Genomic DNA, 26,513 nt, shown 5'->3' on the forward strand with positions numbered 1-26,513 from the left:
CTATTCTCCTTCTCTGAGACTGCCATCCTCCTCAACAGCACAGAGGCCATCAGACTGGGGACGGGACCGGTGCCCTGAAAGTCTCATCTGTGTGCATATCTTCCTCCCTTAGCACCTCCAGTTCAGGCACTCTGATCTCAAGAGCCCATATTCTGTCTCTGAGGCCCATGAGTCGCTTGCACTAAATGCACACATACACTGCCTGCCACAAGGTAGGTAATCGTACATGCAGCATTCAGTGAAATAAACTGGGCAGCCTCCCCTCTGCTTATGGACTTATGCCTGAATTATTTTTATTCTTGTGACGGGGGTGAGTGTTTGTTTGTTCTTTGTTTTGTTGTTATCGTTTGGGGTTTGGGAGGTTGTTATTGGACTACATTTACGGAGCATTAAGTGTATCTGGCTTTCATGCTTTCTCTCTAAACTTCCTCTCCCTGTTTGCTGTTCCTGTTCACTAGCTCCTCCTAACTTACACCCAAGAGTTTTAAAAGAGTTGGCTGAGGAGATCACTGGACTGTTAATGCTGCTTTTCCATAAGTCTTGGGATACTGGTGAAGTTCCAGAAGATGGGAAGAATGCTAATATTGCGCCAGTATTTAAAAAAGGATAAACAGGATGATCTGGGTAATTATAGGCCTGTGAGTCTGACATCAGTCATAGGCAAGATAGTGGAGCAGCTGATAAGGGACTTGATGAATAAAGAATTGTGGGAAGGTAATATAATGCCGATCAACATGGGTTTATGAAAAATAGATGGCAAACTAATTTGATATTTTTATGAGATTATAAATTTGGTTGACAAAGGAATAGTGTTGATGTCATAGATTTAGACCTCCTTAAGGCATTTGACTTTGTACTCCACACCATTTTCATTAAAAAAACCAAAAAGATCTAAAATGAACATGGCACATATTACATGGATTAACAGCCGACTTGCTGATTGGCCTCAAAATGTAATTGTAACCAGAGAATCATCATCAAATGGCTGTGCTTCTAGTAGGGTCCTTCAGGAATCAATTTTTGGCCCTATCTTATTTAATATTTTTATTAATGACCTGGAAGGAAACATAAAATTGTCACTGATAAAGTTTGCAGATGACACAAAAATTGGGGGAGTGGTGATGAGAAGAACTGCTCACTGAAATAGAGTGATATGGATCGCTTGGTATGCTGGGTGAAAGCAAATAATAGGCATTTTCATACAGTTAATGCATGTATTAGCTTACAGGATGGGGGGCTTTATCCTTTTAATGATTGAAAAAGATTTGGGATAATCAGCTGAAGGTAAGCTCCTAGTCCAATGCTGTGGCCAAAAGTGCTAATGTGATCCTGGAATGCATAAACAGGGGAATCTTGAGTAGGAGTAGAGAGGTTATTTTTAGGGCTGTCAAGCGATTAAAAAAATTAATTATGATTAATCACATGATTAAAATAATTAATCGTGATTAATCACACTGTTAAACAATAATAGAATACAATTTATTTAAAATTGTTTGAATGTTTGCTGCATTTTCAAATATATTGATTTCAAGTACAACACAGAATACAAAGTGCACAGTGCTCACTTTATATTTATTTTTGATTATTTGCTCTGTAAAAAAACAAAAGAAATAGTATTTTTTCAGTTCACCTAATACAAGTACTGTAGTGCAATCTCTTTATCATGAAAGCTGAACTTACAAAAATAGAATTGTGTCCAAAAATCTGCATTAAAAAATAATGTAAAATTTTAGAGCCTGCAAGTCCACTCAGTCCTATTTCTTATTCAGCCAATCGCTCAGACAAACACCTTTGTTTACATTTGCAGGAGATAATGCTGCCCGCTTCTTGTTTATAATATCACCTGAAAGTGAGAACACGCATTCTCATGGACTGTTGTAGCTGGCGTTGCAAGATATTTACATGACAGATGCACTAAAGATTCATATGTCCCTTCATGCTTCAACCACCATTCCAGGGGACATGAGTCCATGCTGATGATGGGTTCTGCTCAATAACTATCCAAAACAGTGCAGACCGATGCATGTTCATTTTCATTATCTGAGTCAGATGCCACCAGCAGAAGGTTGATTTTCTTTTTTGGTGGTTCTGTAGTTTCTGCATAGGAGTGTTGCTCTTTTAAGACTTCTGAAAGCATGATCTACCCCTTGTCCCGCCCAGATTTTGGAAGGCACTTCAGATTCTTAAACCCTGGGTCGAGTGCTGTAGCTATTTTTAGAAATCTCACATTGGTACCATCTTTGTGTTTTGTCAAATCTGCAGTGAAAGTGTTCTTAAAATGAACATGTGCTGGGTCATCAGCCGAGACTGCTATAACATGAAATATATGGCAAAATGCTGGTAAAATAGAGCAGGGGACATACAATTCTCCCCCAAGGAGTTCAGTCACAAATTTAATTAACGCATGGAAGCATGTCCTCTGGAATGGTGGCTGAAGCATGAAGGCACATATGAATGTTTAGCATATCTGGCACGTAAATACCTTGCAATGCCGGCTACACTAGTGCCAGGCAAATGCCTGTTCTCACTTTCAGGTGACATTGTAATAAGAAGAACTTGTTTGTCTTAGCGATTGGCTGAACAAGAACTAAGACTGAGTGGACTTGAAGGCTCTGAAGTTTTACATTGTTTTGTTTTATGTAACAAAAAAAATCTACATTTGTAAATTGCACTTTCATGACAAAGAGATAGCACTACAGTACTTGTATGAGGTGAATTGAAAAATAGAATATCTTTTGTTTATCATTTTTACAGTGCAAATATTTGTAATAAAAATAATATATGCTTTGATTTCAATTACACCACAGAATACAATATATATGAAAAAGTAGAAAAAACATCCAAAATATTTAATAATCTTCAATTAGTATTCTATTCTTTAACAGTGAGATTAAAACTGGGATTAATCATGATTAATTTTTTTAATTGCGATTAATTTTTTTGAGTTAATCGTGTGAGCTCACTGCAATTAATCGATGGCCCTTGTTATTTTACCTCTGTATTTGGCACTGGTGCGAGGCTGCTGGAATAATGTGTCCAGTTCTGGTGTCCACAAGTCAAGGATGATGTTGATCAATTGGAGAGGGTTCAGAGAAGAGCCAGGAGAATGATTAAAGAATAGAAAACATGCCTTGGGCTGATAGACCCAAGAAGCTTGAGCTATTTAGCTTAACAAAGGGACAGTTAAGGGGTGAGTTGATTACAGTCTATAAATATCTGCATGGGAAACAAATATTGAATAACTGGCTCTTCATTCTAGCAGAGACAGGGAGCTCAAGAGCCAAGGGCTGGAGGTTGAAGCCAAAGTCAAATGGAAAGGGTCCATTTTTAACCTTGACGGTAATTAAGCACAGGAACAATTTACCAAGGATCCTGAAGGAGTCTCCACCACTGATCATTTTTAAATCAAGCCTGGCGGTTTCGCTAGAAGATTTGCTCTAGGAATTCCCATGGGGAAGTTGTCTTTGCTAGATAGGAAGTCCCCTAGGGGGTCACAGCCTCCCCTGCTTTCTAGCCTCCTCCGGATCTGTGAATCGCTAGTCACACACTTAGCGCATGATGCTGCCCCGCGCAGGAAATCCACAGAGTGGGGACTGTGTCCCGGGGCTGGGAGGTTACTGAGCCTCCAGCAGAGGGGTGGGGCGGGGGATTCCTTGCCCAGGGGGAGGAGGGGTCTGCGAGAGGGGCGGGGAGGTGAGGGGAGCCCCAGGGTGGCAGCCAGCCAGGCTGAGCTCCCCACTCACTTCCCCCCCCGGCCGGCAGCGGAGGCGGTGGGTGGATGCAGCGGCTGGGGCACGGCGCGGAGCTCGGACTGGGCAGCCGCTGGGATCGCTGAGCCCCGCTCCAGGCGGCCGAGAACAGGTGGGTCCGCGGCGCGTTGCGGGGTTTGGGGGGGGCAGGATCCCGGGCTGGGAGCCGCAGCGCGGAGCGGAGCGGAGTGAGATGCGCCGCAGGGGCTGGCGCTGAGCGGGGAGTGGCGGGTGCGTGTGAGTAATGGTGAGAGAGACACACGGGGTGTGTAACTGAGTTACAAACGTGTGTATGTAGAGGTGAGATACACACAGGGAGGGGGTGTGTGTGTAATGGTGAGAGAGACACATGGGGTGTATAACTGTGAGTTACAAACATGTGTGTGTAGAGGTGAGAGACACGCAGGGAGGGGTGTGTGTGTGTAATGGTGAGAGAGACACACGGGGTGTGTAACTGAGTTACAAAACGTATGTATGTGTAGAGGTGAGAGACTCTCAGGGAGGGGGTGTGTGATTATAAGAGATACACAGTGGATGTGTGCAAGAAAGAGAAACACAGGGGTGTAATTGTGTGTTACACATCTGTGTGTAATGGTGATAGGTACGCATGGGGTGTAACTGTGAGAGAGACACACAGGGGTGTGTGTATGTGCAATGGTCAGAGCTACGCATGGGGAGGGGTTGTGTGTGTGTGAGAGAGATACACACAGGTGTGTGTAATTGTGAGCAATACACACACAGGGATGGGTGTGTGGGTAATGGTGAGAACTACACACATGGGTGTGTGAGAGACACACAGGGCCATGTGTGGGTGTAAGGTCAGAGATACACCCCGGGGTGTTTGTGTGTGTTATGGTGAGAGATCCACATTGGCAAGAGTGAGAGAATTTGTGTAGCTGAGAGTGAATGCAATTGTATGAAGGGGTCTCAGTGTGTTACTGTGAGAGAAACATATAGAGGTGTGTGTGAGAGAAAGAGGGTGTGTGTGATTGTGAAAGATGGCTGAAGGTGTGAGTGTGACCATCAGAGGAGACTGGAAGCGTCTCGGATGTGTAACAGTGGGAGCGATTGTATGTATGTACAAATGATGTGGTGTTGGAGAACACATTTGTGTGTGAGGGAGCATATATGTGTGCGTGCAAGTGAGAGTGTGACACATGACAATGGGCATCCATGTACATGACAGCATGTTGAAGGGTGATGGTGTATGTATGTGACCATGTGTTGATATGTGGAAGTGTGCAGTTGTGTGTATAAGTGCCAGAGCGTATATATGTGTGTGTTTGTGTGACCTAGAGTGTTTGTGCCTGTAAAATGTGCATGAGAAAAGGAAGTCTGAAGTTCCAGCAAATTTTAGTGTTTGAATGAGCAGGAACTGAAAAAAAGAAAGTTTTGAGAATGTCTGCGTGTTTTTGTTGACATTTTATTAAAGTTGGGTGACATTAAATATGCCGTTTCTACCTTAATTTCTCTCTCATTTTGTTCTCGTTTTAAAGTGCCCTGCTCAACCTGAAACCTACTCATTTTTTTTAAAAAGAGTTTAAATTAGTTTCAAGTCCTACATCTGAGGCTCCCCACAAGTTTCTGTGGTTTCACAATCACATTTTCCTGTCTTTAAAAATTGTTTTTCTCTCCCCTGTTGCTGTATGCAGTACATAAAATAGGGGGAAATGACTGGCTGTACATGGGGAACAGAGAAAAGGGCTATAAACAGAGTGCTCTGGAATGTCCAAAGTAAACAAACTTCTAACCTCTTTCATATATAGTCATTTGAGGTGCCTCTTTGTGACAACGGCAGGCAACAGATTTTCCGTCAGAAAGTGGGGTTTGGAAGATGACAGTGTCTCTCTTTAACTCTGTACATCATTTTGGCATCCAGCATGTAAGGAGAGGCACTACAGAATAATACTGTGATAGATCTGAAAGTGTATTTGAGAGGCCTAGAGTAGTGAGCTGCATTTCCTTTCGCAGGGGGTGGGATTTGAAAACTCAGCCTCTGTCCGCTCAGTCATGTGACCTTGGTTATATTGTAACCTTAGAGTGTTGAACGCTAATGAAGTACAGTTAGACTCCTGGGAGAAAGTTACATTCTTTTTCCACCAGTGAAATGCTCATTGCAGTAAAAATAACTTGACCAGCTGACAGCCACCCAACTGAGTCATGCTAATAAAAGAGTACTTAGTAAGGTTACTAGGGCAGAAAAAGATAAAGTTTCACTGAATTGCTATTTTAAAAACGAGAAATAGAAATGTTTGCAGTTCAGGGAGGTTGTATTTTGACTTCCATCTTGTTGAATTGCCAAACTTGGGTTCCTGTATTAGTATCATGACATTTCTTATTTCAGAAAAATCCTCTTACGTGTCCACCAAGACAATGGTATATTTTCTGCACATTCCCTTTAACAGTGGAATGTGTCCTAAAATACCTGTCAAGACACTAACAAAAATTGATTGCTCAATTGAGTACAAGTCTGATAAATGTGGAGCAGACTTGTACTCACTACATATGGTGGTAATTTGAATGGTCCTTTAAAACAGGAGGCTGCCTTGATAATCTCTTCTATGGGGTTAACTCTATTTCCCACCCTCAAGAGTACTTCCTTTCAAGGAAAGTCGCCTATTCCCAAAGTTCTCTGGTCCACACAAATTTAGTCTCCTCTGTTCTGCTGCTGTTGAGAATATTTAAATCAGAAATAAAGAACAATGAAACTGCAGATTTGGGAAAAGTCATCAACACTAAAGAAAGGAATCTCCAGCATTTTAGCTTCCCATCGTGAAACATTTTTAGTTTTCCTCATTTTGGGTCTTTGTCATATATCACATCTGCACGTTGGCAGGTTAAAAGAGATATTTTCCACATTTACCCATATGTCAAAAGTAGGTTTTAACCTTTGATGAGTGCTTTTTGATTTCTTCTCTTGTTGGTTGGATTTTGATCATAAAAAGCTATATTCCTGGCAGAGTATTATATGATGTCATATTAACCATCCCCCATAATTTTATCTGCTTTGTCGCTGTTGGCTTTTTGTGTTAATTTTTATGGATTTAAGTTTGTATCAGTTTAAAAGCTCTGCTCCTGATTCTGCTGCTGTTGGCGTTTCTGCAAACCCGTTAAAGCAAGAATTTGTGAAAGTGGACTGCAGGTTTTTGTGCGGGCTTTGAAGATTGATTTTGAAAAACAGAAAATAAAAAGAAAGTAAACACCTTTGTATGAAGATCTAAAAACTACGCATAGTGCTAACTAGGACCTTGCTCCCACAATCACACACGAGTAACTTTCTGCCTGTGATTAGTACCATTGGACATGAGGAACTTCTTGCCTTAGTTACTCTTGTGTGTCAGGGTTTGTAGGATCTGGTCCTTCATTCAAATCAGGAAGTGGCCTGAGTTTAGCAGAAACCATGACCACTTATTTCAATTCTAGTGTTTTGTTCTCCCGTAGCCCATACTCACATCCTGACCAGAATGTCTGGTTTCTGATCGTAGGGCATTTTTTGAAAGAAAACACTAGCAGAATAACTGCAGATTCTTATTGGTAGCTGGCTTCAAGTGATTATCCACATGATTGTCAGTTTCGGTTAATTTTTGTAATTTTCCTGGCCTGTTGGAGATTTTTAATTTGACACAGACCATGCTGCATCCAGCAGCAGAGAAAAAGTTTATTAATTTTTTGGTACATTTAGAATGAGGCCAGGTTGCTCTTGAAATTACACGCAGCTGTCCTAGCAGTGGATAACCCCTCCCGTTTTAGTGTTGTCAGATATTAGAGCTATTGTTTTCAAGCAGCTGGTTAGAACAGAATTGTGCTGTCTCATTACTCGACTCTTTTGGTATCATTTATATTAAAACACAGTCATGCATTTTGGCCCATATCCTGCTGCTTGCTCATCAGGGCACATGTGGCCTGAAAGGCTGCATACAGGAACTGTTAAGGGTATGGAATACCTGTGCAGGGACAGGGTGAAGGGAATACCCATGTATACCACGAAGCTGCCACTTTTCTCAAGGGTAATTAGTCAGTGTGGTCCAGCGGGTAATACACTGAACTAGAACTCAGGAGACTTGGCTTCTAGTTCCAGCTCTATTATAAACTGACTGGGGTTACTTTAGGCCAGTGGTCTCCAACGCGGTGCCCAGGGGTGCCGTGGCGCCCGCCAGGGCATCTATGTGCACCCGCGTACTGGCCGGCGGACAAGCATCCGCCGAAATGCCGCCGAAAAGTGGCATCATCAAGAGGCGTCGCCGCTGAAATGCCGCCAAAAAGCAGCATCACCAAGAGGTGTCACCACTGAAATGCCGCCGAAAAACGGTGTCACCAAGAGGCGTCGCCACCAAAATGCCGCTGATTTTCAGCGGCATTTCGGCGGCTACGCCTCTTGACATTGTCGCTTCTCGGCAGAATTTCGGCAGATGCTTGTCCGCCAGCCACGGTCTTTGGTGGCTCATCGTCCGGCGCCTGCCACCCGGAAAAGGTTGGGGACCACTGCTTTAGGCAAATGGCTTCTGTTTTCACTGTCCTTGTCTGTAAACTGAGATTACTGATACCTTCTTTGTAAAGTGCTTTGAATCTACAGATGAGAAGAGCTAGGTAGTATTTTTATTATTTTCAAGAAGGGTTATTTCTAAGTCACATTGCAACTCCTTTTTGACCATACAAGTGTTCAAATAAATGACTGCATGAATTTTTATTTTATTTTTACTTTATTTTGCAATGGGAAAAGTGTATCTTTTTTTTCCCCACGCTCCTTATGCTTAAGAACAACTGACCCCCTCTTTCTTCAAGACTTCAGAACAAATCTACCATTGGCGAGAGCCCCCAAGCATGGAAAACTTTAGTCCAAGAGATGAAAGTTTCCAAATGACTAGGGGGTAAGAGGGGAAATCATTATGAATCCTTAATCATTGCAGCCTGCTCTATAATTAGCACAGAAGTTAACTGATAATCAGGCCGAATAAGGCACCTTTTCGCAACTCAAGCAGTATAGTAAAGGGAGGGAGAAGAAGCCTTAATATTTCTACCTGTTTTAAGACACCTTAACACTGCTAAAGCAGGGAGGAAGGATGGTCTAGTGCAGTGGTCCCCAACCTGTTTCGTCTGGCGCGTGGCATTTTGGTGGCGCCGCCTCTGGATGACGCCGCTTGTCGGTGGCAAGCGGCATCATCCAGAGGCGTTGCCGCCAAATTTCTGCAGCATTTTGGCAGATGCTCGACCGCCGGCCAGGACGTGGGCACATTTAGATGCCCCGGCGGGCACCATGGTGCCCACAGGCACCGCATTGGGGACCTCTGGTCTAGTGGATAGCACATTGGCACTAGGATCAGTGGGTTCAATTTCCCCCTCAGTTACAGACTTCCTGTGTGGTCTTAAACAAATCATTCAATCCCCTAGCTGCAAAATGGGGATATTTCCTTAGTTTACAGGAAAGCTATGAATGTTTGTAAGGTGCTTGGATACTTTGGTGAAGGAAAGCAGGCCAAGTGAGCCTTCTGGTTTCAAACAGCCTTCGGAAACCTGAGAATTAAGGCTGTCACTTTTATGAAGGAGTCTCAATGGGACTGCTCATGAATTTAAAGTGAAGTCTGGATGTAAGCGTTTTGCTGTATCAGGGCCAGAATGAACCTCGCGTATTCCTTGCATGATTGAACCCTTACATCAGGAGAGATGGAGAGCAAAGGGGGAAAGAACATAAGAACGGCCACACTGAGTCAGACCAAAAGTCCATCTAGCCCAGTATCCTGTCTACCGACAGTGGCCAAAGCCAGGTGCCCCAGAAGGAGTGAACCTAACAGGTAATGATCACGTGATCTCTCTCCTGCCATCCATCTCCACCCTCTGACAAACAAACAGAGTCTAGGAACACCATTCCTTACCCATCGTGGCTAATAGCCATTAATGGACTTAACCTCCATGAATTTATCCAGTTCTCTTTTAAAGAGACTCTTAATGAAGAAACTATCTTGTATAATTGTTAACATGATCTTTGCTAGGTCACATCCCTAATGTTGCTTGAGACCCTGCTCTTAAAAGACCAATGTCCTATTCTGCCACAGATTATTTTATCCTAAAATGAACACTTATAAAATGTGTTATCTTTGTAATGACTAACGAAAAATATGTTAATTTACCAATAACTTATTGGTCCTTTAATGTTCATTCCACCAGAACGACCCTTCTATACTTAACCTATTCTAAACCTCAGAGACTGTGACAATGAAATGAACTGTTAATTATTATTATTATTATTATTCCAGGAGCACCCATAGGTCCTAATCCGGATTAGAGCTAGATCTAGTGTTGTGCAAATATGCAATAAAAGAGACTCCCTGACAATGTAAAGAGGTGTCAGGTGGCACATAATTGGGATGGAAAAGGGGAAAGAAGAAAAAGGAGGATGACAGCAGTAGGAATGCAAGGCTGCATATATTTTTAACTAAGGTCCTGACCCTGCAAATCCTTGTGCCTGGTTAGGTTGTGACTCCACATGGGCATAGCAGTCTGCTCAGATGTAAGATGCTGCATGATCAGGGCCTAAGTGCACAAATGTTGTTCATTTATTTGATTTTAATAAGATGAGTGAATAAGAGACACTAAATAATAGAGCAAAGTGAAAAGTGGGGTTTTCAGCATGGAAAATTTTGACTCTGCAAAAAAATAAATAAATCAAAAACTGAAATGTTTTGGTTCTGAAGAGCTGCCACAGTGCCTCATGGGAGTTGTAGTTCGCTGCCTCCTGCTACCATTCTCGTCTATAAAACGGGCTCCCTATGTGAGGAGATGCAGTTGCATCATGGAAGTCCCAGACTCTAGTGCATCCTAGAAGATGTAGTCCAACTGGAGAGCCTGCCCAAAGGAGAATGGGGAAATGAGGAAGCTGAACTACAACTCCCATGAGGCACCATGAGGGGTTTCTTGAAATATTTTCATTTCCAGGCATTTGTTTTTTCAATGAAAAATGAAGATTTTCCATAGAATAAAGGCACTTTTCGGGGAAAAAAAATGTGTAGAGTTCGGTCTCAGAAAGGGATTTGAAGGACAGGGCAATGGCCATGGGAGGCCATATGATCCAAGCATATGGGGCAGCCTGGGAGGTGTGAGAATGCTCATGGGAGAAATGGGTGAAAGAGGCTGCCATAATTGAGTATGATCACCAAGTCATTACTATGGTAATGGGTGGCAGTATTAAACCCAGAGAGAGAGAGGGGAAACTGGTGTAATGCTCCCCCAGGATTCCCAGGGTTGTGAGGCATCTCACCACCACCTGCCCTTGTGAAGGGGTCGTGTCTATGCCTGCTGCAGATCAGCTCCCTAAAACCAACAGCTTTTGGCAGCACAAGCGCTGCCTTCCCTGCCTCCACAGGCCTCACTCTCTCTGGGCAGGTATTAAAAGGCACTCACCAACCCCCAAGTCCTCGGAGCATTGCCTGCAGCGTCCAGCCCCTTTCCACTGAACACTGACAGAACTACCCAGCCTGTTGTTCCCGAAGGAATAGCACACGCCAGCTTGTAAGATTCAACTCAGGATCATCACTTTGCTTAACCCCACAGCACTGAGGTATATTTGTAGTGAAAACAAGAATAAATTTATTATCAAAGAACAGCGATTCAAGTGAAAGTGGATAAGAATATTGGAAACAAATGGTTACATATGAAATGAAATCGTAACACCCTTTCTAAAGACTACATGTAACTTACAGGTTAACATCCCATCTAAAGAAGTCTATCGCTTCCAAAGTTCTCTTCAGCGTGTTTGACCAAGCCTGACTGAGACCTCTTTTTTATGAAGCAAAACTGCTGTCCTTTTAGTCCCCAGTCAAGGGTGTCCATGTGTCTTCTCTGCCCCCCAAGTATAGTCAAGAAAACCTTTGATGTGCATATCCAGACAGGGTTCCCTCCCCTTTGCTGTGCTACTCTTCCTGAGAGAGGGCAGGTCTATACTAATGCTTATTTTGATATAACATATGACATAACTTACACCAACCTAAGTGCTGGTGTGGCCAACGCTTGTCAGTGGGAGATGCTGTCCCGCTGACATAGCTACCATCATTCGGGGTGGTGGAGTAATTATGCTGCTGTAATGATTCTAGGGTAGACTAGCCCTTAGAGTCCTTCCATGGTCTTTCATTTGCCTTCGGTTCAGACTGGTGATGGGAAATCCATTGTGAACGAGACAATACTCAGTTCACATGTAAACACATAGGTAGAGCTAGATCTCTTGTCTGACAGGAAACCTGTTTTTTTACCTTTGCCAGTGACCCGTGCCTTGAGACAGACTTTAAGAACGTATTTTACGTGTATATGCATAACTCCTTAAACAGTTTCTGTACATAAATTTCACAATGATACTGATGACCAGTGTGATGCCGGCTTTTATTTGAGACCTCACATGCCATTCTTTGGTACATATCCGACCCAGGAGATCCCTGCACTGCCCATTGCACTCCCTTGCCAGTGAACATTAAGAGGTTCTTGGGTCACAGCTGGTCATAATGCAGTGAGATTAGAGACTGGGTAAGTATATTGTCAATGGATACTCTGGTACTGAGGACCATCCAAGTACCTACATAGACGGTATATCTTCTTTGTGCTGAAAGGTAAAAGACCACCCATAGCTTAGATATTCCGTTCCAGAGTAAACAAACGTGGAGATGCAGCAGAATGTGCTTTTTCAGGCCATGAAGCTCAGTTCTTTCCATGTTTGTGTTATAGCACCAGGCACTGTCTGTAAAGAAAAATAAACCAACTCCAATCAACATAAGCCTCTCAGCCAGTAAGTGCAAGACCTATATGGCATTTGATTATTTTGACCATTTCTGCATCATTCTCAGCATGCACATTAGCTCAGAGCATGTATGTAATGTTGTACTTCTCCACCCTGGGGAGCTGGGGCAGTTTAATGTGTGCGTATACAATCACAGCACCTTCACTGAATTGCTGATGGCTGCTTAGGACACCTGGGGTTTTTTAAGGGTAAGGTAATAAAGCAGTCGGGTGATTTATGGGGAAATATAAACCAGCTAAGAAACTTGCCCAAAGTTTAGGCCAGATCCTAAGATCCTTCCTCAGATTTTACTCACTCCTTATTCAAGTGTAACGCTGATCGTCGGCAGGTAGTATTGAACTGGGGAACCTCTGGAGCTTAATGCATGAGCTAAAAGCAAGCTCCTTCTTAGCTAAGACTGGAGAACAGATTCATTTTATCCTTCACTCAAAGTGGTTTTGGTGCCACTAGATGGGCCAGAACACCACACCCAGGAGGTATGTGGGTTACACAAGCAAACTTCCAGTGGTTTCCTTCCTGCATAATGACCACAGGATTTAGCCCCTTTATTAATTATAACCATATATCACTACCTATCCACAGTGCAGGTCTTTCTAATGTCAAATCATGGTGCCACTGAAGTCTCCCAGATTCTATGCTCAGATACTACAGTGGTGAGCACAGTATAAGAATCTATGTAGAACAGAATAGAATATTAAACTTCCCACCGATTCAATGGGGCAAGGCTTTGGCTCATGGAGAATTGCACATGTGGGTAGATCATGTAACCTTTACTCAGATGTGCATACAGATTTAAGGCCCAGTGGGCCTGATTCTGGTCTCAGAATGACTTGGCTTTGGTGGAGTTGCTCCTAACTTAGACTGGTGTAAAAAAGATCACAGTTAACCCCAACATGCAGTGTGACTTTTGCCCTAATCCAAATGTAGGGTCAAATTCTGCTGTCAGAAACACACATGTGACTCCCGTTGTGGGGATATATTATTCCTATGCTGCCTTGGTGGAAAGTTACAGCAGCAGGCCACAAGGACAGAGGGGTTAGATAAAGTTGTTGTGAGAAAGTAGGGAGCTAGCCAGGAGGAGGCAGGCGCCAGATGGCCTGGCTGGGATCGGTTTTAAGGTAATAAACAAGACCATAATTAGATGGATTGCATGGGAAATGGGGAACCAGTGAGCAAAGGGCCATGCATGTGAAAAGCGTGTGTATCGGACAAAGAACCAATCAGCAGCAATGTGATGTTGGTGTGTCTGACGTTTGCTAACATGAAGAAGCCTATATAATATAATGCATTGTACACAATAAATAATTCTGCTTGCAATCATATTGGTTGTTGTGCTTTATCCGGCCCGCATAAAACGCAACATCCCGTCAACCTCAATGGCAAGTTGTGTGTCCATAGCTGTGAAGCCAAATTTGGCCCTTAGACTGGTTTCTACATAGCCTGCCCAGCAAGATGTTTTTCATTTTTAACCCATTAAAAATATAAATGGTACCAGGCCAAATTTTGCTAACAGTTTCCCTGGTGTAAATCTACAGGGACTCCACTGAAATCAACAGGCTTGCTCTGAATTTATACAGCTGTGACAGAACTCAGAATTTGGCCTCTTCCTTTAAAGAGCACCACATGTGATGAAACAATTCATAACAATCAAGGGTGAAATCTGGGCCTGTTAAAGTCAATGGCAAAACTCCTGTTGACTTCAACGGGGCCAGAATTTCATCCCAAGATTTTAAGATATAAATTCGGTGTGTTTGTGGTTTTCTTTAACATGCAGCATTAGCATGATGCTGCTTTGGCTCTTCTGTGCACTAGTGGGCCTGATTCTCCTCTGATTTGGCCTATTTACACCAATGTAAATCAGGAATAACTCTGTTGAAGTCAATGACGGGGGAGAATCAGGGCCAGTCGGAGGAGCGTCAGGTACAATATTTTTAGTGCCAAAAGAACAGGCTGAGGCGTATGCAGATTTGTATTGGTGTGTGAGTGGAATTTAGGCAAGGCCATACTGTAGCTGCCTGTAAAAATCAAATAAAGGCCCAAGTACTACTATGGGAAACACCATTATTTGCCCAGAAGGGTGAAAAAGAGCCAGAGCTGGAATTTAGCCAGGCCTAGGTTTTCCCTTTCCTTCCCCTCCTGCACTAAAGCAGTAATGAGCACTGTTTCTCTTTAGATCTATCACATTAGTAAACTAGCGAACACCCACCCTCCAGCTTCCTTTTTCAGCCACTTCCACCCACCCATCTCCCTCATTTTTTCCCCTGTGTTTAAAAATACAGAAAGGGAAAGAAAAAAAAAGTGCTGGCCCTAGGAGTGAAAACTGTAACAATTAGTAAAGACACCACCTAAGCCAATATGCTTAGACTCCTCAAAGTCTGAGAGGTGAAAAAGACCCATTCAGTGATTTACCCCATGCTCCTGCCTAAAAAGAGTTGTTCCCTACAGTGTATTTTCTAGTGTATTGTCCCGTCTGTATTTAAATGCATTGGTGCTTCCGTCACTCTAATAGAGCTGACTGTCAGGAAATTCGTTCTTAGAGTCAGCCTAAATTTTCTGTTTCCCACTTATAACCTCCGATGTGTTCTTACACTTCCTTGGTGTTTATGAATCTGAAATAAATAGAAACAATGAGGAGTCCTTGTGGCACCTTAGAGACTAACAAATTTATTTGGGCATAAGCTTTTGTGGCTAAAACCTACTTCAGTTGCATGGAGTGAAAAATACAGTAAGCAGTATATATATACAGCCAGTGAAAAAATGGGAGTTGCCTTACCAAGTGGGGGGTCAGTGCTAATGAGGTCAATTCAATTAAGGTGGAAGTGGCCTATTCTCAACAGCTGATAAGAAGGTGTGAGTATCAGTAGAGAGAACATTACTTTTTGTAGTTACCGATCCACTCACAATCTTTATTCAGGCCTAATTTGATGGTGTCCAGTTTGCAAATTAATTCCAGTTCTGCAGTTTCTCATTGAAGTCTGTTTTTGAAGTTTTTGTTGTTGAAGAATTACCACCTTTAAATCTGTTATTGAGTGTCCAGGGAGATTGAAGTGCTTTCCTGCTGGTTTTTAATGTCACAATAATAGAATCATAGAATATCAGGGTTGGAAGGGACCTCAGGACAGGGGCAGCTCCAGGCACCAGCATGCCAAGCGCGTGCTTGGGGTGGCAAGCCACTGGGGGCACTCTGCCGGTCGCCGCGAGGGCGGCATGCAGGCTGCCTTCGGCGGGTCTGCTGGTCACACGGGAGGTCCGCCGAAGCCAGGGGACCAGTGGACCCTCCGCAGGCATGCCGCCGAAGGCAGCCTGCCTGCTGTGCTTGGGGCGGCAAAATGCCTAGAGCCAACCCTGCCTCAGGAGGTCATCTAGTCCAGACCTGTGCCCAAGGCAGGGCTAATCCCCAATTATTTATTTAGCCCCAGATCCCTAAATGGTCCCCTGAAGGCTTGAACTTACAACTCTGGATTGTGTAGGCCAATACTTAAACTACTGAGCTATCCCTCCTCCCAGTGCTCATAGCAGAGGGGCATTGCTGGCACATGATGGCATATATCACATATATCACATTGGTAGATGTGCAAGTGAATGAGCCCTTGATAGTGTGGCTGATGTGGTTAGGTCCCTATGATGGTGTCCCTTGAATAGATATGTAGACAGTGTTGGCAATGGGGTTTGTTGCAGGGAGTGGTTCCTGGGTTAGTGTTTTTGTTGTATAGTTGCTGGTGAGTATTTGCTTCAGGGTGGGGGGCTGTCTGTAAGCGAGGACTGGCCTGTCTCCCAAGGTCTGTGAGGGTGAGGGATCATCCTTCAGGATAGGTTGTAGATCCTTAATGATGCGCTGGAGAGGTTTTAGTTGGGGACTGTAGGTGACAGCTAGTGGCCTTCTGTTACTTTCTTTGTTGGGCCTGTCCTGTAGTAGGTGACTTCTGGGTATTCTTCTGGCTCTGTCAACATGTTTCTTCACTACACCAGGTGGGTATTGTAGTTTTAAGAATGCTTGATAGAGATCCTGTAGGCATTTGTCTCTGTCTGAGGGATTGGAGCAAATGTGGTTGTATCTGAGGGCTTGGCTATAGACAACGGATCATGTGATGTGATCTGGATGAAAGCTGGAGGCATGTAGCTAAGTATAGCTGTCATTAGGTTTCCGGTATAGGGTGGTGTTTATGTGACCATCGCTTATTTGCATTGTAAAAATAAATAAATAAATGATGTGTAGAGCTGGAAGAGAAGCAATGCAACCCTGAAGCTACTCACGCGTTCTGGATTGCCTGAGGGCATCACGACCACTCGTGCAATTACCATCAGAGGTTCTAGTGAGTAACCACAGATGCTATTTGGACAATTCATTGTACAGTAAGAATGGGATCATACTATACAAGTAAAGTAAGTTTTTGCTGCTAAGGTGAAATTCACCCTGTGGTGAATCCTGAAGATCCTGGGCAAGGCCCTTCATGTCACAAAATCCTGAGATATGCTGTGTAGGGGTGGGTTGGATGTGCCCCACATAGGGGGTGCAGGAAGAAGGCCAGAAGAGAAGCCACTGCATGTGTGACAGCCTGGATCTGGTGCCTCCAAGGGACACAGAAGAGCAGTGGAAGCTGTTCTAGCCCATAGACTGACACAGCCGTGGAGTGACCCCCCTGAGAGTTGGCTGTAGGTCGTAGCTGCTTGATCTTTGCTTAGTTCTTCCCAGAGGATGAAACTCGCCTGCAGAAAGCTCACACTTTTAGGAGGGAATGTGACAAAGTGCCTAATTCTCGCCATTCTGGACTGAATGTAAATAGCCTAGAACTTATCCCACCATACTCAGTTCAGGTCACAGAGGAAAATAAGGGCAGAAGGAAAGAGAGAGACATTTGTGGGTATGGATAAAGGAGAAGAGAGATCTCTTCACCTTAGATGAGCTGGAAAATGGGCAAAGCAGAGAGCTACAGGGAGGTTGTACAGAAGATCTGACATGATCAGATGTGAGACTGTGCAAGGGGAAAGAAAGGAGGCCAGTGTTAACTAGACAGAGAGCTGTGAATCGGGCTACAAAAGGGTTTCATAAACGATGACTGCCATTTTTAACCGGACCCTGGAATGCGTGGGGAACCGATGGAGTTGTTGGTGGATGGGATTGATGTGTTAAGAATGTAAGAAATCAGACAGAATTCTAGAGTCTGGAGAGCTTGGGAGCTGGAAAGCCAGAGAGAAGGGCATTGCAATAGTAATGACAAGAGGAGATGCAGATACAGGCGGTGACCTCAACAGGACCTCAACCTCATGGCAGCGATGCAGCCAGGAAACTTTGTGGAGGTGATTTGTAGATATAGGAGGAGAGCTCAAAGTCAATGGGCAATAGAGACCTATAGGAGACCTTAGCTGAGGATGGAGATAGAGGGTGTGGAGTTCTGCGAAAGGATGCTCGTCTTGTCCAAGAGAAATGCAGCTGCCTTTAAGATAATTAGCTGAAGGGAGTAGAGAGGAAACCACAAGGTACTTGGTCAAGTGAAAGTGGACAAGGATGAATGACTAAAGGTACCAAATGATAGTAAAACTGAGTCTCAGCAATGCAAAAGTGTTCAGTAATACTGGGCTAGATGCTCAGTTGGTTCAAGGACTCTTGTACAGAGAATACAGGTTTCCTTGAAGGTGTGGGGTGGCGAAAGGGTAGAACATGACAGTCCCAGGGGATGTTCTTGAGGTGACCCTGTGTTCTGTCAGTCTGCCTTCAATTTGACCAGCTAGCTGACCGGCAGCACCTTGAGGTGTCCATTTTGCAGGGGCATTACAAAAACTGGGACAAAACACTGGGGCAGGTCGTGAAAACAGGGACATTCCCAGACTAAAACAGGGCCTAAAATTAGGCTCCTTAATCCTAGTTTAGGCTCCTAAATAAGCATACCTGAGTACTAAAATATGGATTTCAGCTCCTCTGTGTGATAATCTTGGTCCAACTTTTCAGGAAAACATGGCCACCCTAAGCATGTCCATTATCTAGCTACTGTGCCTGATTTGTGGGCGAGATCAGGGAGCTAGCGGTCTATATTTCTGTCCAGAATTAAGTGTGGGTTCAAAACTGGGCCTGCAAAATGGAGGACTTTTAAACATCAAGCCCATCTTATTTTTTCCCCCCTCTTGCATTTTCTTTTGCTTTTGATTGAGAGTGAAAAAAAAAAAATACAGAAGCCGATGTGGGCAGGAAGTGCTATGAAATAGATGCCACTCTGACTTAAGGTGGTTAGATATTGGTTGAGGCAAAACTCCAGCTGTGTCATTTTTTTTAAAAGTAAACACAGCAGGAAGTCTGTTAACCAAGACCAAAATCTTATAGACATACAGTAACCACCAGGCTAACGAACAAGACAACAAAAGGGCGAAAGGTGCTACACTTGTATCTCAGTGTAAGAGATTTCCCTCATCACTATATGGAATGCAACTGCTGTTAAAAAGCCTTATGAAAAGATCCACCTGCCACGGAGTCAGGGCCCCGCACCCCTCTTCCTGCGATTCACCGTGACTCTCAGCCAGCCAGTAAAACGGAAGGTTTATTAGACGACAGGAACACAGTCCCAAGCAGAGCGTGTCGGTACAACCAGAACCCCTCAAGCAAGTCCTTCTGGGGGGTTTGGGGAGCTAGACCCCAGCTTGGGGTTCCCTGCGTTGCACCCCCCAGCCCAAACTGAAACTAAAAATTCCTCCAGCAGCTTTCTTCCCCCTCCCCCTGCTCTTCCTCTCCTTTGTTCAGTCTCCTGGGCAGAAGGTGCCACTTCTCCCAACCCCCCTCCTGGCTCCGGTTACAGCTCAGGTAACTTCCTTCTCATCCCCAATGCAACACTCCGGCAACATTCCCAGGTCAAATCCTCCCTGCTCTGTCAAACCACCATCCAGTCAAATTTTCTTAGAAGAAAACTAAGACCATGAGAAATATTTTCATGAAATAAAAAAAAAATGCAGTGGCAATAGTTGTTTTTAGACAATTAAATATTCCCCTGTGGTTTTTGCCACCCGGATGTGGCAGCACTGGGGTAATGCAGGACGTGAAATTAACTAGGAACAATAGCAAAACTGACCAGTCAATTTTCGTTATGCATAGCTGAGCCAAAAGGCAAAAAGTAAACAAGCAGCAGAAATAGAGGAAAGTAAATCTAGTGTTTGTACATCTTTCTGTTGGAATAGGTAAGGATGTGTTTGTGTTTAGGGCATCAGAGGTGGCAGTGCGTGGAATGATGGCAAGAGAAATGGTTATACAATTGCTGAGTAGACAGGGAATTCAGCAAGGTTTTAGTCACTGAATATCTTTGCAATCCACCTATTGGCGTTCCTGGTTTGCCTCTCCCTGGTGTCTGCAGAAGTAGCAGAGGAGTCAAACCAGCCTGTAAAAATTACTGGTCTCCAAATTAATTGCTAGAGATGTTCCCATTGCCTATTAGGGAACAAGGCAAGTACCTAGCATCTAGGAAAGATCCCTTTTGCATGGAATAATCCTTATCTTGCAGGAAGTCCATCTCTTGGGGATGAAGAGTATTAATCCTTCCCTTAACATTTCAGTGTCGCTTTAAGGCTGCCAAACACCATTAGACATGTCTCCAGCTGTCCATTGTTCAACCCCTGAGATCTGTCTCTCCTTCTCCTTCTCTCCTGTAGTGTGGGCTGAAGCCGCGGGTCAGATCCTCAACTGCAGTATCTGCCTAGTTACATTAACGTCACTGGACCTAATTTAAACCAGCTGGGGATTTGGCTCAGTCTAGGTGCTGCGTCTTTTCTTTTTCACACAACAAGCATAAGATGAGTGTGATATACAGGACGATCTGACGAACCTTCTGGCCTTAAACTCTGTGACATCACATGAGCATGGTGGAGTCCAAATAACCCCATGTACTAGCCTTATATAGCTGGCAAGGCCTAGCTACCTTCATGCCCTGCTGCTCTGGCATAGCTCTAAACATAGAACACAGAGACCATCACTAGATGCTCCACAAACTATTTAAAGGGAAATTACCCATCTCCTGAATGCTGCAGTGGGCTGCTCTGAACCCTGTACCATCTTTTCCACATGGCAGAAGCATTCAATGCCTTTTCTGGCTGCACTGTATACAGATCAGTGGGGGTGTCAGCCTGGTGCTGAGTTAGGGATCCTCTAGGTGTGGGAATCAAATTTGATTGTAAACTTTTTGGAGGTCTTTGCCACATAGAGTCTTATTCTGTAACATTCCCAAAAGTGACAACTGGCTCCCCTCCACTCCTCGTCCACTCCCTCTAAGCCACTGGCTGCAATGCTATGGCTGGCTGTGGAGAAAAGGGAAATGAAATAGCTATTCCAATTCCCTTTCGGCCCTCCTCCCATTGCCCAAGGCAGGCTGAAAAAGGGACTGTCCCACCCAAAATGCTTTCAGATGGTCTCTTTATAAAAATATTGGTTTTAGCTCTTTTGCACTACCAGTCGATGTATACCCCTAAAATGAAAATACCAACAGGGAATTATTTACATATGTTCTCTCCTGAATTTCAGGACAGAGAGAGAAAGAAAATTTGGCCCTGATCCTGCAAGGATTTATGCATGTACTCATAGGCTCCAACTTTTCAAAGTGCCAGGGGGTGCACGACCCCCCGCAGCTGTGCCCCAGGCCTCGCCCCCACTCCACCCCTTTCCTCAAGGCCCCACCCCTGCCCCTCGCTCCTCCCTCCCAGCCTCCTTGCACACTGCAAAATAGCTGATTGCAATGGGTGGGAGGCGCAGGAAGGGAAGGGGAGGTGCCGATCGGCAGGACCTGCCAGCGTGTGGGAGGCATTGCAGGGTGGTGGGAGCTGATGGGGGGCTGCCAGTGGGTGCTCAGCACCACTATTTATTCCCCATGGGTGCTCCAGTCCCGGAGCACCTATGGAGTCTGCGTCTATGCTCATGTGCTCATCTTTAGTCACTGGAAGTAATCCCCTTGAACTCAGTCTGGGAGCCCAGAAGTCACAGGACTACTCCTAGTGTGTAAAGTTCTGCATGTGTCCAAATGTCTTTCAAGCTGGGAAGCATCCCTTTGAGGGTTACATTTTTCACCCACAATACCGGCTCCTCTCTCTGTTTGTGGTCACAGGTGAGAAAGCTAAAGGTGCAAATACTCAGATTTTTGCAGCTGCCCGTTTTGCCAGCAAAAGGGAGCTAATTTCTGCCATATCAATATGGCTGGAAATAGATCCCATCCTCTCCACAAACTGTGAATTTAGCTACTGAAAAAAGAGCTGAGATGTTTAAAATCTCCCCTCGGGTAGACCTTGATTCAGCAAAACACTTCCGCACATGCTTAAGCCCATTCTGAAGTCAACCATGCTAAGCGTGTGATTACGTGCTTTGCTGAATAAGAGCCTTGGTCTGTACATTCCACGCGGTTCAAGTTCCTTTGCTTAAGACCATTAAGTCTATTGCTTCCTAATATAGTCAAGAAAGAGTTGCCCTTCCTATTTTCCCAGGTGTGAGGATTGCACTGGGGCTGCAGTTGGAGACAGAGGCCAAGGCACCTGCCTCAAGCAGCAGTGCATATGCCCAGAAGCAGAAACTTAGGCACCAACGCAACTTTTACAGCAAAACTTTAGGTGCCCAGTGAGTTTTGGCACCCATCGGGTTAGGCAGCAGCTGACGGGGGTTTGTGGATTGCAGTGCTCCATAAAGCGGGGACTTAGATGCCAAAGTTCCTTTGTGGATCTGGCCCTTAGGGCTGGTCTACACTAGGGGAGGGGATCAATCTAAGATACGCAACTTCAGCTACGCTATTCGCATAGTCGCTATTCGCAAGTCGACCGCCGCAGCTCCCCCGTCGACTCTGCTCACTCCTCCTGCCAAGGTGGAGTATGGGCGTCAATTCGGGGATCAATTTATCGCGTCTAGATGAGACGCGATTAATCGATCCCCGATAGATCGATTACTACCCGCCCATCCGGTGGGTAGTGTAGATGTGGCCTTAGTCGCTTTGTGCCTCAATCCCCTTCTGTAAAATGGGAGCAATAGCACTGCCTACTTCACCAGGGTGCTGGGAGTATACATTTGTTAAAGGCTGTGAGGTGCTCAGATTGCATGTTGATAGATGCCATATAAGTGTCTTACATACGTCGCCTTTCTATGAGACCTGAGTTTAAATCCCAACTCCACCACAGACTTCCTGTGTAATGTTGGGTGAGTCACTGAATCCCTTTGTGCTTAGTTCCCCATCTGTGAAATGGAGGCTATGGTTCTTCCTTCCCTCTGTCTTTCTTGTTAGCTTAGAGGGTAAGCTCTTCAGGGGCAGGAGCTGCATTTTAATATAGCAACGGGCCATTAGGTGCATCTGTCATCTGCCACCGCTACTGCTCTCCTGCACCACGCCACGATATCTGCCAGAGGTCCAGTCCCGTCCAGCTTCAAGCTTTCTGAGTAGTTAATAAAGAAGTGGTTTTATATAGGCATTTAGCTACAGAAAATAGGAGGATGTTAGAAGTTGGAGATGAAGCAAAGGATTAGATCATCCAGCCCTCCCCTACGCCAGGACTGGGTATGTACTATATGCCCTCTGCTTTCATCAAGTTATCAGGTGCCTGCTCTCTGTCCCCCCCTAGACACTTCTGTGGGGACTTCACACATTTCTGTGAGTCTTACTGGGGAGGAAAAGTGAGCCTGCAGTTATTGTTCTTTGTAAAGCAATGGAATAGAAAGTTAGTGCACACAACATGAAAGACTCACACAGATCCCTGATGAACCCTCCCCCAGATACGATCTGTTTCCTTCAGCTGCAAAGGGCCCACACAGCTATGTAAAATATCCTCTCTCCTTTGCTGATGACTGCTTGATTGCCATGACATTTCAATTTCTAGAACCTCTGAGTGACAGATCAGCTTAAGGGAAGTGCCCTGAATGTCCCCAATCCAGGGCTCCAGTTCTTTATAACTGATATGTGGTAAGAGTCTCTAAAATTGATTTTCAATAGAATATAGTGACATGCTGCTGAGGTCAGTTACTGTGCAGCCAACCAGGGCTACAGTAAATGCTATTTTCCATTGGAAAGAGGGTTTTCGACTCTCCAGTGGAATACAGACTTGGCTCCTAACACTGATGGTGTATGAGGGGTGGGCCCTAGGTACTGATTTGAGATCTGATAACTCTTCAAAACTGATTTTTTTTTAAACTTTGACCTTTGCTGTCAACATGATGGACCACGTTCATTGCTAAAGTAAATGTATCACTTCAGTGGGTAACACTGGTGATGAATTTAGCCTAATACTTTTCACCTAAGTGAAGTTTTTCTAAATATTTGAGAAAATGATTTAGTTGCATTTGGGGTATTTCTGTGTCAAGAAGCTATAGAAAAATATTTAGATTGCTTTGTTGATTTTCATGCTCAAAGATTCCCAAAGTGCTGTATTATACTTTTTAATCATAAGAACGGCCGTACTGGGTCAGACCAAAGGTCCATCTAGCCCAGTAGCCTGTCATCTGACAGTGGCCAATGCCAGGTGCTTCAAAGGGAATGAACAGAACAGGGAATCATCAAGTGATCCATCCCCTGCCATCATGCAGTGACTATAAGCCAGTGCCGCTCAGCATGGGGTCAGTGGACCACTTAATGGTGACCACAGCCCTTCCTGAGGGTCCACGGAGTGGATTGTTTTGAGAGCCAAACAGTTGGGAATTAGGGTGTTGGGACATGTATCCATTAAGGGATCTTTCTCTTGCCAGGTCATTAGCAGAATGAAAAAAATGGAGAACTGATGGTATAAACAAATGCAAAGTGGAACCAAACTCCTACTGTGCTATTTATATTAATCTCCTCACTCCATTTGTGCAGGGTCAGCCTCTAAAAAGATGGGTTTCTACCTACTTCATATTTGAACAGGCATGAGCAGAAGATTGCAGAGGTTTTGAGTGTCAGCCCCAGGCTGTCTTCAGGGTCCTGCTAGTTTGCCCTGATGCCCATTGCTTGGCACAGGCATTTATATTTACATCTTGCTGCCAGAATTCCTCAGGTTAGTTTTTTTCCCCTCCCAGTTTAGCTAGGCCTCTTATTTCAGGGGGGTAGGAAATGTTTGAATTGTTGAAGACAAAGAAAGAAGAACAATGCATTTGTTTTTTGTGGGGAGACTACTATCTATTTGGATTGGGTTTTTCCATCAATCCAGGCTAAGTCACTCCTCTTCCTGATGCCCCATCTTCCTTACTATCATGGACCCCGCTCCTAATAAGTAACTTGGAGGGGGTTTCTACTCCCCGGGTTCTTGGTGCTGCTCCATATCTGTTCCCATCCTGTTTGTTGCCATGCAAACCTATCCAAGCCTGGGTTGATAATATGGATGGCCTCACCAGCGTCCCTCAAGGACCTATCTTTCTAATACTGATGTATCTCCAAGCTACTGAAGCTAACTCCAGAGATATCTCACCCAAGAACTGAGGAGAGATGGATGGTGCTAATTCCCTGTATTATCCTGCAGTACAGAAACTAAATTTCAGATACTCCAGCCTGTGATTTACCCTCCCCAGCAACTCCTGGGAAAGCTACAAATCACAGATGCTTCTGAAAATATTTTCTTCTACTTGCCAGCAACATCACACACTGAGATCTTATAGAGAAGCATGTGGGTAGTCTTTCGAAGTGACCCTAGGAGCTTTCAGATTTTCACCTGCCACAGTCTGACAATCATTGGTGCACTGCCTGGGGTCTTATGAAGAGCTCATGGAGTTTTCTTTCTCCTAGGCATAAGGCCCCTCTCAAGGCATCCAAAGGCTTTCCACTTTCTTAGACATAGTACCTAAGTGCCCGTGTGATTCCTCCTAGAGTTCAATCTGTGTCTTAGCCAGATTAGCAGCTACACAAGCGGCCGATCACAGGGCACTTCAGCTAAAATTGGGAGGAGAACCTTCACAATAATGCCAAGCTTGTGGACCGTCCCTATACTGGTGCAACTTATCTGAGAAATCCCTTGACGAACCCCTTAAAAGATCTAGCAGCGAATAAACACCCCCTAGTGCCCGTGCAAGAAAAGAACAGGTGTCCCAGCCTTCGAAGGTGCTGAGCTGTGAGTCTTAAGCACCTTTGAAAAACCAGGCCCGAAACGTTTGCCCCAAATCTTATTTCAATCCTAATTGTAGATGTTTGTCTTTATTTTCCAAACCAGGAAGAAGAGGGTTTTACCATATTTAGATGGCAAGAGGATCTGCCAGAGGCTAGGGTTGTGGGGCACAGTCATGCATTTACAAAGACTCCTTCTGACTGTTGCAGTCACCCACTACTTCTGCACAGCACGGGGGGATGGACTCTCGTCTCTCCAAATTGCCTGGTAAGACGGTCGCCATTCTGGCAAGTGGCTACGGCCCGGTTTTGCTCCGACTCCCCCATTCATTCTCCTTTCTCCCACCTCCTTAAACAGAGAGTCCAGAGTTTTAAAGGCAGCCCAGCCCCAGGAGCAGTGACAATGAGAGACAGCAGTGACATTGCTCCATGTTTTCTACAGATGTGATGAAAAGGAAAATCCATCTAGTTAGCGACTGACCTTGTCTATCAGTAAAATTCCATTTACAGGTAAGAAAAATGGCTTTATTTACCCTATCCTCCTTCGTGTGGCCTTTGAGGTCAGCTGGGTTGTTTTTACTGTCAGTCCATAGGAGCACTGGTGGCTGGGTGATCTCAGCTGTCCGTTCTGGACTGTGAGATTTATTTCCACTCATAGTCCATGGAAGGCCAGGTTTGGCTTTCAGAGCACAGTGCAAGGTGTATCCTTTTAATCAACCAGTTGACTGATGCTGGAACTAAGCTGTTCAAAAGGCAGCAAGAGGTTACAGACGGGGTTTGCCATTTGTGGACCGTGCGCATGTGTCGATTCTGTTTATTTTAGGCTTTTGTACTGCTGCCCATGACCATATCGGAGCATTTTCTGTGCAAAAATAGACTAGCAATACCAAAATCCCTCCCAGTGAATTTCATACAGTCTCTGGCACGTCTTACTTTTCAGCGTATAAAATGCTCTGCTCGGGAGAGGGTGTTTGTGTG

General features: G+C 44.5%; 1 protein-coding gene across 3 annotated transcripts in view; it reads left to right on the forward strand.

Moving 5' to 3' along the window:
• Positions 1–3,688: 3,688 nt before the first annotated feature.
• The window catches only part of PRKCQ (protein kinase C theta), a 90,142-nt gene continuing 67,317 nt past the window's right edge, over positions 3,689–26,513 (forward strand). The window contains exons 1-4 of one of the 3 annotated variants that reach the window (XM_039519610.1): positions 3,689–3,861; positions 12,456–12,516; positions 25,642–25,803; positions 25,894–26,045. The gene's annotated coding sequence lies outside the window, so the exon portion shown is untranslated. The remainder of the gene's footprint in view (positions 3,862–12,455; positions 12,517–25,641; positions 25,804–25,893; positions 26,046–26,513) is intronic. The other 2 variants (XM_039519609.1, XM_039519611.1) reach the window with 2 other exon arrangements.

The sequence above is a fragment of the Mauremys reevesii genome, linkage group 1, assembly GCF_016161935.1.
Source record: "Mauremys reevesii isolate NIE-2019 linkage group 1, ASM1616193v1, whole genome shotgun sequence".
In the NCBI taxonomy this organism is placed as follows: domain Eukaryota; kingdom Metazoa; phylum Chordata; order Testudines; family Geoemydidae; genus Mauremys; species Mauremys reevesii.